At 37.0% G+C, this 12434-nt stretch overlaps 1 protein-coding gene and 1 pseudogene across 3 annotated transcripts in view; one reads left to right on the top strand and one right to left on the bottom strand.

Annotated features, from left to right (window-relative positions):
- The window catches only part of SSH2 (slingshot protein phosphatase 2), a 265214-nt gene that overhangs the window by 53856 nt on the left and 198924 nt on the right, over nt 1-12434 (top strand). The window lies entirely within an intron of this gene.
- Nucleotides 170-1308, bottom strand: LOC134389698 (3-hydroxyisobutyryl-CoA hydrolase, mitochondrial-like; annotated as a pseudogene).

Genomic DNA, 12434 nt, shown 5'->3' with positions numbered 1-12434 from the left:
TTTCATGTCAAGAAATATTAGTCTTTGATTTCTTTTCCCAACCATTTAAAAATACAGAAACCATTCTTAGCTTTTAGGCTGTATAAAAACAGGCAGCAGGCCAGATTTGGTCAACATGCTGTAGTTTTCCAACCCCTACTCCAAAGTAAACCTGAAAGGCCAAGTTACCTCAAAATTTCAAATCATTGCTTCCCAGAGATTTATAGTGGTTATTCTAATCTTCATCAGTAACTTCTTTTAGATCAGCTGGTTTCCACTTCGGACTCTGGTCTCATCAGTTAAACTAGTTCTAAGGCCTTCATGAAAGTCCTGACCTCCCAAACAAGCTTGAAGTAGCCAATATTCCGTAGTTAATACTTCTTTGAAGATCACTCAATGAGCTGCCTTAGTATGATCTTTAGGGATGTTGGAGACATTTTGTTAATTACCTTCAACTGCTCTAAGGCAAAAGATGAACCATCTTGCTGTAAATTTTCAATAATCTGTTTCACAGTATATGCCGAAAAACTTTATTTTGTCCATGTGTTCCTCGGGCATAAAAGACTTGTCTTGATCAGTTTTGTACTTTGTATGGTAAGTGTCTAAGACATCTGCAATATTTTCTTTTGAAGGATATTTCAAGGCCAACAAATCTTCCCATAATATGCCCAACTTTTCAGCATCTATAAAGTGTGTAGAAATTCCTGATCTGTACACATCTCTTCCCTTTAGTATGAATCCTGTTAATGCAAGGAAGTAACCAAGTTCTCCTTAAAGTCTTGGCAAGTAAAAACCTCCACCCACATCAGGGAATAGTCCTTTTGCTGTTTCTGATGTTGCAAAAAGAGACTTTTTGGTAGCCACTTGGAATTGCCCATGAACTGAGATACCAGCTCTCCCACCCATTATAATCCCATGAATAAGTGCAACATATGGTTTCTGGTAAGACTCAATGGTACTGTTCAGCATATATTCTTCTCTGAAGAAATCTTGAGCTATCTTCTGTTTTGCCTTTCCAGCTTCTGAGACCACTCTGACATTACCCACAGCACCGAAAGGGTCATTCCAGCTTCCTTTCCTCAGGAAAGTTTCAGGATCTTGTTCCCACTTCTTTAGCTGTGAGTAATCTGCTGAATCATGTTAAGAATCAGTGCTTTTAGGATCTTTGGGTCTGTTTGGTATTACCACTCCTACACAACCTTTTCATTCCAATAGTGTGTCACCTGTTGCATCTGTGTGCTTGCACATTCTCAAATGTTGCAGTATGGTATTAGTCCTTTTGAATGAATTAAACCTTGACATGAGCTTCTACACCTCCCACTAGCCCATCACCAAAAAAACTTGGGAGCTAAACCAGCCGAGACTAAAGGGAGCTAAAGGAAGCTAAAGGAAATGCCCCCAGAATACTCCCCAAGAAAGGATTATTTTCTTCCCTTAATATTATATCATGATCTATTCTTTATCTATTTTCCCTTCAATAAGTAGGACATTTGGCTAGCATCTTTTCAGGTCTTTATTTGCTATTTGTATCTTTTCTTGGTGAAAAGTCTGTTCAAATCTTTTGCCTTTTTTAAAATACTGAAATGCTTGTCATGTTATTTAGGTGTAAAATTTTTTTATTATATTCCATATACAAGTATTTTGTCAGATATATTATGCAAAAATTTCTCCCAGTTTGTAATTTGTTTTTTGTTTTCTTAAGTGTGTCTTTCAAAGAGCAAAAATTTTTAAACTGTTGAAATTCATTTTATAATTTTTTTCTTTTATGGTTTGTGTCTTTTGTGTCCTGCTTAAGAAATCTTCGCATAACCCAGTATCACAAAGATTTTCTCTTATATTTTCTTCTAGAAGTTACATCAATTTTTTTTTAACCATTTGTAGTTGTCACAATTGGCCTTTCCAGTTGAGAAAACTAGGCCCAGAGAGGTAAAAACAGTTTGTTCAAGGGCATTTATCCATAAGTTGTCACCATGTCTTCTGATTCTAAATTCTGCACTTTCCCCACTGTACAGGTCTATGCATGTCAGAATATGTACAGATGTAGTAAGGTCCATGTTCATCTAATATATTCTGAGGGTGATCATTTAGTTTGTTGTTCTCAAGGCATTTACTTCTCTCATTTCCTGCTAGGATCTACCATTTGTTTAGCACATCAATCAGAGAGCAAGTAAGGGAGGAAATGTTAAACATACTAATCAAATATTATTTTTTTAGTGCCCTCATAAAAGATGTTTTCCCATTAACTGGATTCAATGAAAATTTGATTTATGAACTACAGACATAATAATGCATGTTGAATAGTCAGCCAACAAATATTTATTGAGTCTTATGATAAATGCCAGGCATTGTACGTAGTTGCTGGGTATACAGTGATGAGTGAATTAGGTAGACTTGATCTTTTTCCCCATGAAACTTGTAGTCTAGATGAGTAGCTTGCAAACTCGTAGTTGAGGTTCACAGTAAAAAAAAAAAATGCATTTTACATTATGACCCGGTATTTGTATGGGTGCTGATGCACACACACATCTTTTTTTGTTTGTTTTATTATTCATTGACACGTATTGCTTGTACATATTTATGGGGTACAGAGTTATTTTTCAATACATGTATACAATGTGTGGTGATCAAGTCAGGGTAATTAGCATATTTGTCATAACAAAAATGTATTATTTCTTTGTGATGAGAACATCTGAGCTCTCCTCTTCTAGCCAATTGAGAACATATAATAAATTATTGTTAATTATAGGTGCCTAGCATTATTGTAGGCTACTAGCTTATTTTTCCTATCTAGCTGACACACATACATATCTACAACAGAGTGCCATGAAGTAATTCTTTCTCTTCCTTCATGCAGTGTACTCTGATATTTTCTATTCTATTCAGTTTTTAAAAAGCTATGCTGCTACAAACCACTAAATTGATTCTACAAGCTGTTGATGGGTCTCAGCCTGCAGTTTGGAAAAAATGCTTGAGTAGAATCTGGTTGTTTACTGCATTTTGAGGAAGCCTCCAAAGGCTGTGGATTGTTGCCAAGGGACTTGCTGGGAGAATATGAATATGGTGACTATCTCTTGAGATTCTCAGCTGCCTCCTGGTCAAGTGGGACAGAGAGTATAACCACACATTCTTCTCAAAGATATCATAATGTTCAAAGTTTTAGAGGAGGTGCTAACTTCCTTCTTAAGATTCTGTAGCACTGGAAATTATGATGCTTCTTTACTTTTCAAAATTACCTGGCTCGTTAGAGATTTAGGAGTAAATGGGAAGTAACTAGGAAAGGAAATTCCTCATTCATTTTCTCTAATGCTAAAGCATACTCACACAGAAAGCCTGAAAAAAACTATTTCAGTAAGAAGATTGAAAAGTAGCTTTCTTAATTTGATTGGTTGGAATTGAGGAAACTGAGTATACCAGGTATACTGCTTGATATAAATTATTAATAGTCCCTGGAGGGGACTTTTATGAGCTATAACCACAAGTGAATTTTTTGTCAAAATGTGAAATCATTTCATATCTTTTGAGCAGACAATTCAGATTTTCAAAACACAAGGAGGTTCTATCCATTTTTCTCAGTTTGCAATTATCTGAGGATTAGAGAAGAAAGAACATTGCTTCAGAAATTTGAAATTAGAGACTTTTTAATCAAAAGAAGTTTTATTCTATGACACTAAGTCTGTTTTCTGCTCAAATTGGACCTAAATGTTGGGTTTGTGGTAGTAGAGGTTTTTGTTTTTTTACTCCCAATGGGAGTGTAACTACAATAGTAGAGTGAATTTTACTTTGAATTTTCTAACCGCCTACCTTCCTTTGACAAATTCACATGCACTGGGAAGCGGCCGGCAGCAGCACCAGCCAGCTGAACCGCGCAGCTGGACACGGCCCCTCACCCCACCTCAGACCCAGCGGGGAGCACCAGCCTATGAATCCAACCCACCGAGTTTGGCCCAGCAGAACTCCATGGGGCTAGGGGCTCATTCTATGACCACAGAGTCTCAAATGGGAACCAACGTGGTTTAACATAACCACCACCACACCTACTGTCAAGCAAAGGCAATTCACCCCCCACAGTAGCAACCAAGGCCACTCCACAGCCAACCTCAGTGTAATAGAAGAAGCAAACCCCCTAGCAAATGACCAAGCATCAGCAAAAAAAATACTAGAAGTATAAACAATCAAGAAGAAATGATACCACCGCAAGGATACAGTAATGCCCCAAAGTCAGACTCCATGGAACAGGGAATCCTTGAAATGTCTGAAAAAAAATTTTGAGCAATGATCTTAAGAAAACTTGAAGAAATAAAGGAAGACTCAAGTAGAGAACACAATGAAACAAGAAAAAAACATCCAGAATATGAAGGAGGAAATCTACAAGGAGATTAATACCATAAAAAAGGGTGTAGCAGAACTTCTAGAAATGAAAGACTCACTCAGGGAAATAAAAAAACACAACTGAGAGCTTGAGCAGTAGGGTAGAGCAAGCAGAAGAAAGAATTTCAGAGCTTGAAGATCGTCTTTCTGAAATAACTCAGGCAGACAAAAACAAAGGAAAAAAGAATTTAAAATAATGAGGAAAACCTAAAGAGATAGCAGACAACCTCAAGTGCTCTAACATCCAAATTGTGGGTATCCCTGAAGGGCAGGAGAAAGGAAAAGGTATTGAAAAACTACTCAAAGAAATAGTAACAGAAAACTTCCCAGGTGTAGGGTGAGATACAGACCTTCAGATCCAGGAAGCCCAAAGGTCCCCAAATAGATTCAACCCAAAAAGATCCTCCCCAAGTGTCGGGTCTGCCACCGGCCGACCCGAACAGCCCTAGCCTCGTTCCTTTTGGTGGGCGAGCAAATGGCTCAGGATTCCTCTTTCCCTCCTGTCCTCTTTGGAAGGAGACGGGGGAAGAGAGCCGTGAAGAGTGGTGAGCACAGCCGCAGGCCCTAAACAGCCCGGTTAAAGGACACTCAGACGCAGCGGGGGTTCTGTCGAGCAGTTCCGTTTATTATCACACAAGCACTTGCTTTTAAAGGCAAATGGGGAAGGCAGGTTTTTTATATAATCCTATCAGCTTAAAGGGCAAGGGCATGCATCCTGTCTCAATGCCTAGCTATTGCAATCACGCAGTGTTCACGAGCACAGAAGCACATATTTGGCCAATAAGGGCTAAGGCAAGGTTCCCGCAGACACTCCCACCCTACTTCCTCCCAGCGCCATCTTAGGCTGCCATGTTAATATGCCCTTGTGGGCCCATAATGGCACTGCTTGTAATGTCACTTAAGGTGGCGTTAGTTTTTAAGGCCCGACACCCAAGATATGTTATAGTTAAATTCGCAAAGCTCAAAGACAAAGAGATAATTCTGCAAGCAGCAAGAGAAAAGTGTCAGGTCACTTATAGTGGAACTCCCATCAAACTAACAGCAGACTTCTCAACCGAAACCCTACAGGCTGGAAGAAAGTGAAACGATATATTCAAAATACTAAAAGAAAAAAACTGCCAGCCAAGAACTCTTTACCCAGCAAGGCTCTCCTTCAGAAATGAGGGAGAAACAGTGTGTTTCCCAGAAAAACAAAAGTTGTGGGAGTTCACCACCACACAACCAGCCCTGCAAGAAATTCTCAAGGGAGTCATTCAGCTGGAATCTGAATAATGGTGACCACCATCACAAATACATGAGAAAGAGCAAAACCCACAGTTAAAACAAAAATGCTAGCAAGAAAGAGAAAGAAACTAAATCATTCCACCTTAAATTCCCAACTCACATTGAAGAAGAGAAATAAAAAGGGAAATAATGATCAAAAGATATATAAACCACCTAAACAAGTAGCAATTAAATGACAGGAATTAAATAACACTTCTCAATAACTACTCTAAATGTGGACTAAACTCCCCATTCAAAAGACACAGACTGGATTAAAAAGCTAGACCCAAGTATATGCTGTCCTCAAGAGACCAACCTCACCTGTAAAGACACTCATAGACTAAAAGTGAAGGGATGGAAAAAGATATACCATGCAAATAGAAAGCAAAAACAAGCAGGAGTAGCTATTCTTATATCAGACAAAATAGACCTTAAACCAAAAAACATTAAAAAAGACAAAGAAGGCCATTATATAATGATAAAGGGAACTATCCAGCTAGAAGATATAACAATAATAAACATGTTTGCACCCAATACTGGAGCACCCAGATATATCAAGCAAACACTCTTAGACCTAAAGAAGGAGATAGGACCTAATACTTTAATAATGGGTGATCTGAACACCCCTCTCTCAGTAGGGGACAGGACTTCCAGGCAACAAGTCAACAAAGAGACACAGGATTTAATCTACACCCTAGACCAACTGGACTTGGCAGATATATACAGAACATTTCACCCCACAGCTAAAGAATACACTTTCTTCTCATCAGGTCACAGTACATTCTCCAGGATACACCACATATTAGGTCACAAATCTAGTCTCAGCAAATTTTTAAAAATTAAAATCATTCCAACAATCTTTTCAGACTACAGTGGACTAAAACTGGAGATAAACAATAAGCAAAATGCTGGAAGCTATACAAATACATGGAAAATAAATAATAGGCTCCTGAATGACCTATGGGTCCAAGAAGAAATTAAACAGGAAATCAAAAAATTTCTAGAAAGTAATGAAAATAAAGATACATTATACCAAAACTTGTGGGATACTGCAAAAGCAGTACTAAGAGGCAAATTTATGGCAGTAAATGCTTATATCAAAAAAAATGGAAAGACTTCAAATAAACTACCTAACAGTACACCTCAAAGAACTTGAAAAACAACAACAATCCAAACCTAAAGGCAGTAGACAGAAAGAAATAAAGATCAGAGCAGAACTAAATGAAATAGATAGAGACCCAAAAAACAATAGAAAAGATCAACAAAACTAAAACTTGGTTTTTTGAGAAGATAAACAAAATATACACACCATTAGCTAGATTAACAAAAAAAAGGAGAAAGAAGATCCAAATAACAAAAATCAGAAATGAAAAGGGGACATTACAACTGATACCACAGAAATACAAAGAATCATTAGAGACTATTATAAACAACTGTATGACAACAAATTTGAAAATCTGGGAGATATGGATAAGTTTCTAGACACATATAAATTACCAAGACTGAACCAAGAAGAGATAGAAAACCTGAACAGACCAATAACAAGCAAGGAGATTGAAGCGGTAATTAGCAATCTTCCAACAAAAAAAAGTCCGGGTCCAGATGACTTTACAGCTGAATTCTATCAAATTTCTAAAGAGGAGTTAATACCAATTCTCATGAAACTATTCCAAACAATTGAAACAGACATTACTCTCCCAAACTCATTCTATGAGGCCAACATGACTCTGATACCAAAACCAGATAAAGACACAACAAAAAAAGAAAATTATAGGCTAATATCCTTGATGAACCTAGATGCTAAAATCCTCTAATCCTAGAATACAGCAACATATTAAAAAAATTACACGCTATGATCAAGTGGGATTCATCCCAGGGATGCAAGGATGGTTCAGCATATGAAAGTCAATAAATGTGATACATCACATCAGCAAGCTCAACAACAAAGACCATATGATTATCTCAATAGATGCTGAAAAAGCATTTGACAAAATTCAACATTCTTTCATGATAAATACCCTCAACAAATTAGGTATAGAAGGAAAATATCTTAACACAATAAAAGGCATTTATGACAAGCCCACCGCCAGTATGAATCTGAATGGGGAAAAATTGAAGGCCTTCCACTTAAGGACAGGAACAAGACAAGGATGTCCACTCTCACCATTTCTATTCAACATAGTACTGGAGGTACTAGTTAGAGCAATCAGGCAAGAGAAAGAAATGAAGGGAATCCAGATTGGAAAAGATGAAGTCAAACTTTCCCTATTTGCAGATGACATGATACTATATATAGAAAAACCTAAAGACCCTATCAAAAAACTCCTAGAGCTGGTTCATAACTTCAGTAATGTTGCAAGATAACAAATAAATACCCCCAAATCAGTAGCATTTATATACTCAGATAATGAGTTAACAGAAAGAGAAATAAAGAAAGCACGCCTTTTTACAATTGTCACCAAAAAAAAAATACAGTACCTAGGGATCAATTTAACCAAGGAGGTGAAAGACCTGTACAGTGAGAATTATAAACCACTTCTGAAAGAAATTAAAGAAGACACAAAAGATGGAAAGATATTCCATGCTCTTGGATTGGAAGAATTAACATTGTGAAAATGTCTATACTACCCAAAGTAATCTACAGATTCAGTGACATTCACTGAATTCCCCATCAAAATACCAGTGACATTCTTTACAGAAATGGAAAAAACAATGTTACCTTTCATATGGGAAAACAAAAGACCCTGAATAGCCAAAGCAATCCTGATCAAAAAAAAAAAAAACAAAGCTGTAGGCATAACTCTGCCTGACTTCAAATTATACTACAAAGCTGTTGTAACCAAAACAGCATGGTACTGATATAAAAATAGACAGTCAGACCAGTGGAGTAGAATAGAGAACTCAGAAATCATTCCTCAGGCTTATAGCTATCTGATATTAGACAAAGGCAACAAAAATCTACATTGGGGAAAAGATTGCCTCTTCAACAAGTGGTGCTGGGAAAACTGGATATCCATATGCAGAAGAATGAAACTAGATATGCATCGCTTACCATATACTAAAATCAACTCAAAATGGATTAAAGACCTAAGTATAGGACCCAAAACTGTAAAATTACTAATGGAAAATATAGGTGAAACACTTCAGCAGTTAGGTCAGGGCACAGGCTTTATGAACGTGAGACCAAAAGCACAAGCAGCAAAAGAAAAAATAAACAAATGGGACTATATCAAACTAAAAAGTTTCTGCACAGCAAAAAGATAATCAACAGAGTGAAAAGACAACCTACAGAGTGGGAGAAAATTTTTGCTATCTATGCATCCGACAAGGGACTAATATCCAGAATATACATAGAATTCAAGCAATTATACAGTAAAAAAATAAATGACCCAATTAAAAAATGGGCAAAGGAGCTGAATAGACATTTTTCAAAGGAAAACATACAAATGGCCAACAGATACATGAAAAAATGCTCAACATCACTAGTCATCAGGGAAATGCAAATTAAAACCACACTGAGACACCACCTTACTGTTAGACTGACTATAATCAAAAAGATGGTGAATAACCAAATGCTGGCGAGGGTGTGGAGAGAAGAGAACACTGCTGCCCTGTTGGTGAGACTGTAAATTAGTACAACCACTTTGGAAAACAATTTGGAGGTTTCTCAAACAACTACAGATAGATCTTCCATATGATCCAGCAATCCTTCTTCTGGGTATATATCCAGAGGAATGGAAATCATCACGTTGAAGAGATACCTGCACTCCCATGTTTATTGCAGCTCTGTTTACAATAGCCAAGATATGGAACCAACCTAAATGTCCATCAGTAGATAATTGGATAAGGAAACTGTGGTGTATATATACACTATGGAATACTACTCTGCCATAAAAATAAATGAAATACTCCCATATGCAACAACATGGATGAACCTGGAGAAACTTACATTGAGTGAAACAAGCAAAGCACAGAGGGATAAATGCCACATGTGCTCAATCATGTGGGAGCTAAGAGAGAAAGGAAGGCAGGAAAGAAAGACCACAGTAGTGCCATGATCCAACAGAGGGAGGAAACAGGGGAAGGGGGAGGGAGGTTGGGGGTAATTGGGAGGGGACAAAGGGTACAAAATTTATTTCTGGTAATGAGTATGCCCCCAGTATGAATCTGGCCCTCACATCATGGGCAGGAGGGGGGACAATCAGCTTTCTATCTCATGAATATTCATAATTTTAAAAAAATTCACATCCGCTAATAACATTGATATGAGGATTTACAGAAAATGTGGTCCCCATTTAAAGTGTCTGGGGAGTATAGGGTTGTATTGCATTTTCTAATGGGCTGGCCCCCTTTCTGATGGAATTATTTTGTTGTGACAAAGGGAAGATAGCAAATTATCATATTTTAAACAGTAATTTTCTAAGATGCACATCATTTAATTATCAACCAAGAATACCAATCTTTGTCTCATACCAATATTTGTTCTCTGTCCAGATGGTGAGAACAGTGAGGATAATAAAATAGTCTTAGCAAAACTTTCAAGTTGAAGCCTTCTCAAGAAACTGGTATATTTGGAAAGAATTTCCCTACTTATGAGAAGCAACGATCATTCTCTTCTGAGGATATGCTAACATGAGAACTAAGAGATTTTTCTCTACATGGAATGAACATTTTCTTTCAGAGATATTATCCTCCAAGGAAGGGATTTTCTCCATGAATATCCTGGTTTCTGACAACCCTCACCTGGCTCAGACAACTCTGGCTCTCAGGACCTGACTGATGTCTGTAGGATGTGACCCTTGTCACTTTGCTCCATGGCTCTGCCTGGGCCTGGAGTTCTTCTTTGTGCTGACTAATGTCCCATGCAAAAAGTCTATGTCTAAGTTCCAGCTTTTTGTCTAGGATTGGGCCAATAACTATCATAAACTCCTATGCTTTAGTATCTATTCATACTGGCCATGAAGAGAGATCTGGTTTCAACTGGGCCTGGGCTCTGTGCAGAAATTGACACAGACTTTGGTTTCTGCAAGGGACCTTCCTCACTTAGTGTGGGTGTTACATTATGTAGTGTTCATCAAATACAAGTAGTGGCCCTCTATATAAACTGAATAACCTGTGTATGTGAATGACTGCTTTTGTATCTCACTATAGATACACCACTTTCCTTTTGGTGGTTTTGCTATCAATTGCTAGTTTAGGAATCCAAGCATTAGTCAGTGTTTCTATGAGAATATATAACTGAAGATCTACACCTAAATTTCTAAATAATCTTTGTATAAATTGGCAACTGCTTATTACCAATTGATTGATTTTTCTGCACTGGTCTCAAACTCTTCCAGCATAGTCTCCTTTGCTCCCTTATTTCTGATCTTTGTAAATGTATTGTCCTTCATCTTCTATTATTCTTTACCTACTGATTTTTAATTAATCACAAGTAGAATTTGTTCCAGATCTTATTGCTGTTTTCTCTTGAGCTTAAATTATGTCTGTCTTTTGTACCATAAATTAAAAAACCAAACAAAACCCATTTGGGTTCAGTGAAATATCTGGTATAAATTAAGGCCAGCAAAGTCTTCTTCCCCTTTAAGGAATGATTTTTTAGACTAATTCTGATTTCTTCTTGGTATCTATGATTCTTCCTTAAAATAGGGTTAAAAGTTATTTAGAACATTTTTTAGAGCTCTGACAAATTATATAAGGCATTTTAACTCTCATAGCAAATTATCCACCAGGGAGAGATTGAATCTCAAGTCTTCCCTGTCCTCCAATTTACCATTTTATAGACTGAATATGAAACTGGATGTTCCCTACTGGGGTTCCCTATTTCCAGGTTAAGATTAAACTGATAATTCTTTTTCTTCCCTCCACTCTCTGATGTTAAAATAATAAATGTTATTATCTCTTAGCATAGCAGCAGTGATTTAATTGTGGTGCTGTATCAATTTTAAGTTGCAGAAATTACTTCACACTTCTTTTAATTGTAGACACCATTTTAGCATTTTGACTGTTTCTATATCTGAGTCAAAAATGTGTTATAGAGAAGGCATTTCTCTCTTATTTCAATTTGGTTATGGAGGAACAGATTCTTCAATGCCTGGATAAGTCATTGGAATTTAGAGACCTACTGCTTAAGTGTTTTCATAGTAGTGATATCATTCCACCATTCTGGTTTTAATGCAGTGATTTTAAGTACTGACTGCAAAAGCAAATACTTTAGACCAGTGGTTCTCAAACTTATTAATGTATATCTGAATCACCTGGAGGGCTTGTTAAAAATAGATTTCTGAGCCCTACCCCCAGATTTTTATTTGGGGCCCAAGAATTTGCATTTCTAACAAGTTCTCAGGTACTGTTGCTACTGGTGGTTAGGGAACACAATGAGAATCACTGCTCAGAGGGTTTTTCTCCTTTTTCAGAAACATGCACTTTTAGGGCAGATGGTTATACCAGGGGAAAAAACACAAAAAAACAAAACAACCTCAAGGAGATGACAAGGTTCAGTGGGCTTAAAAAAAAAAAGGAGATTATCTCTGTGTGAGGGTGTAAATTTGTAATTACAAGTAAGGTGGCATTTGTATGGGATCTGAGATACATAATAAGTGAACATTCAAAGAATGAAAAGCAAAACCTCTAAATCTTAATACTGTCAGTTGTAATAAAAGACTTAGAAGGGGAAGGGAGGTTTAGTGGAAGAGTATAAATGTATCTAAGGGACCTGAATTAAGATCTCTGCTCTGCCATTTGCACTTAATGAATGAATTCGGAATGTGTAACCTCACTAAGTTGTTTTAGAATTGAAAGAGATAATAAATGTGAAATGCTCT

This window comes from Cynocephalus volans, chromosome 10, assembly GCF_027409185.1.
Source record: "Cynocephalus volans isolate mCynVol1 chromosome 10, mCynVol1.pri, whole genome shotgun sequence".
Lineage (NCBI taxonomy): Eukaryota > Metazoa > Chordata > Mammalia > Dermoptera > Cynocephalidae > Cynocephalus > Cynocephalus volans.
The sequence above is the reverse complement of the archived record's forward strand: the minus strand, read 5'-3'. Positions and strand labels throughout refer to the sequence as shown.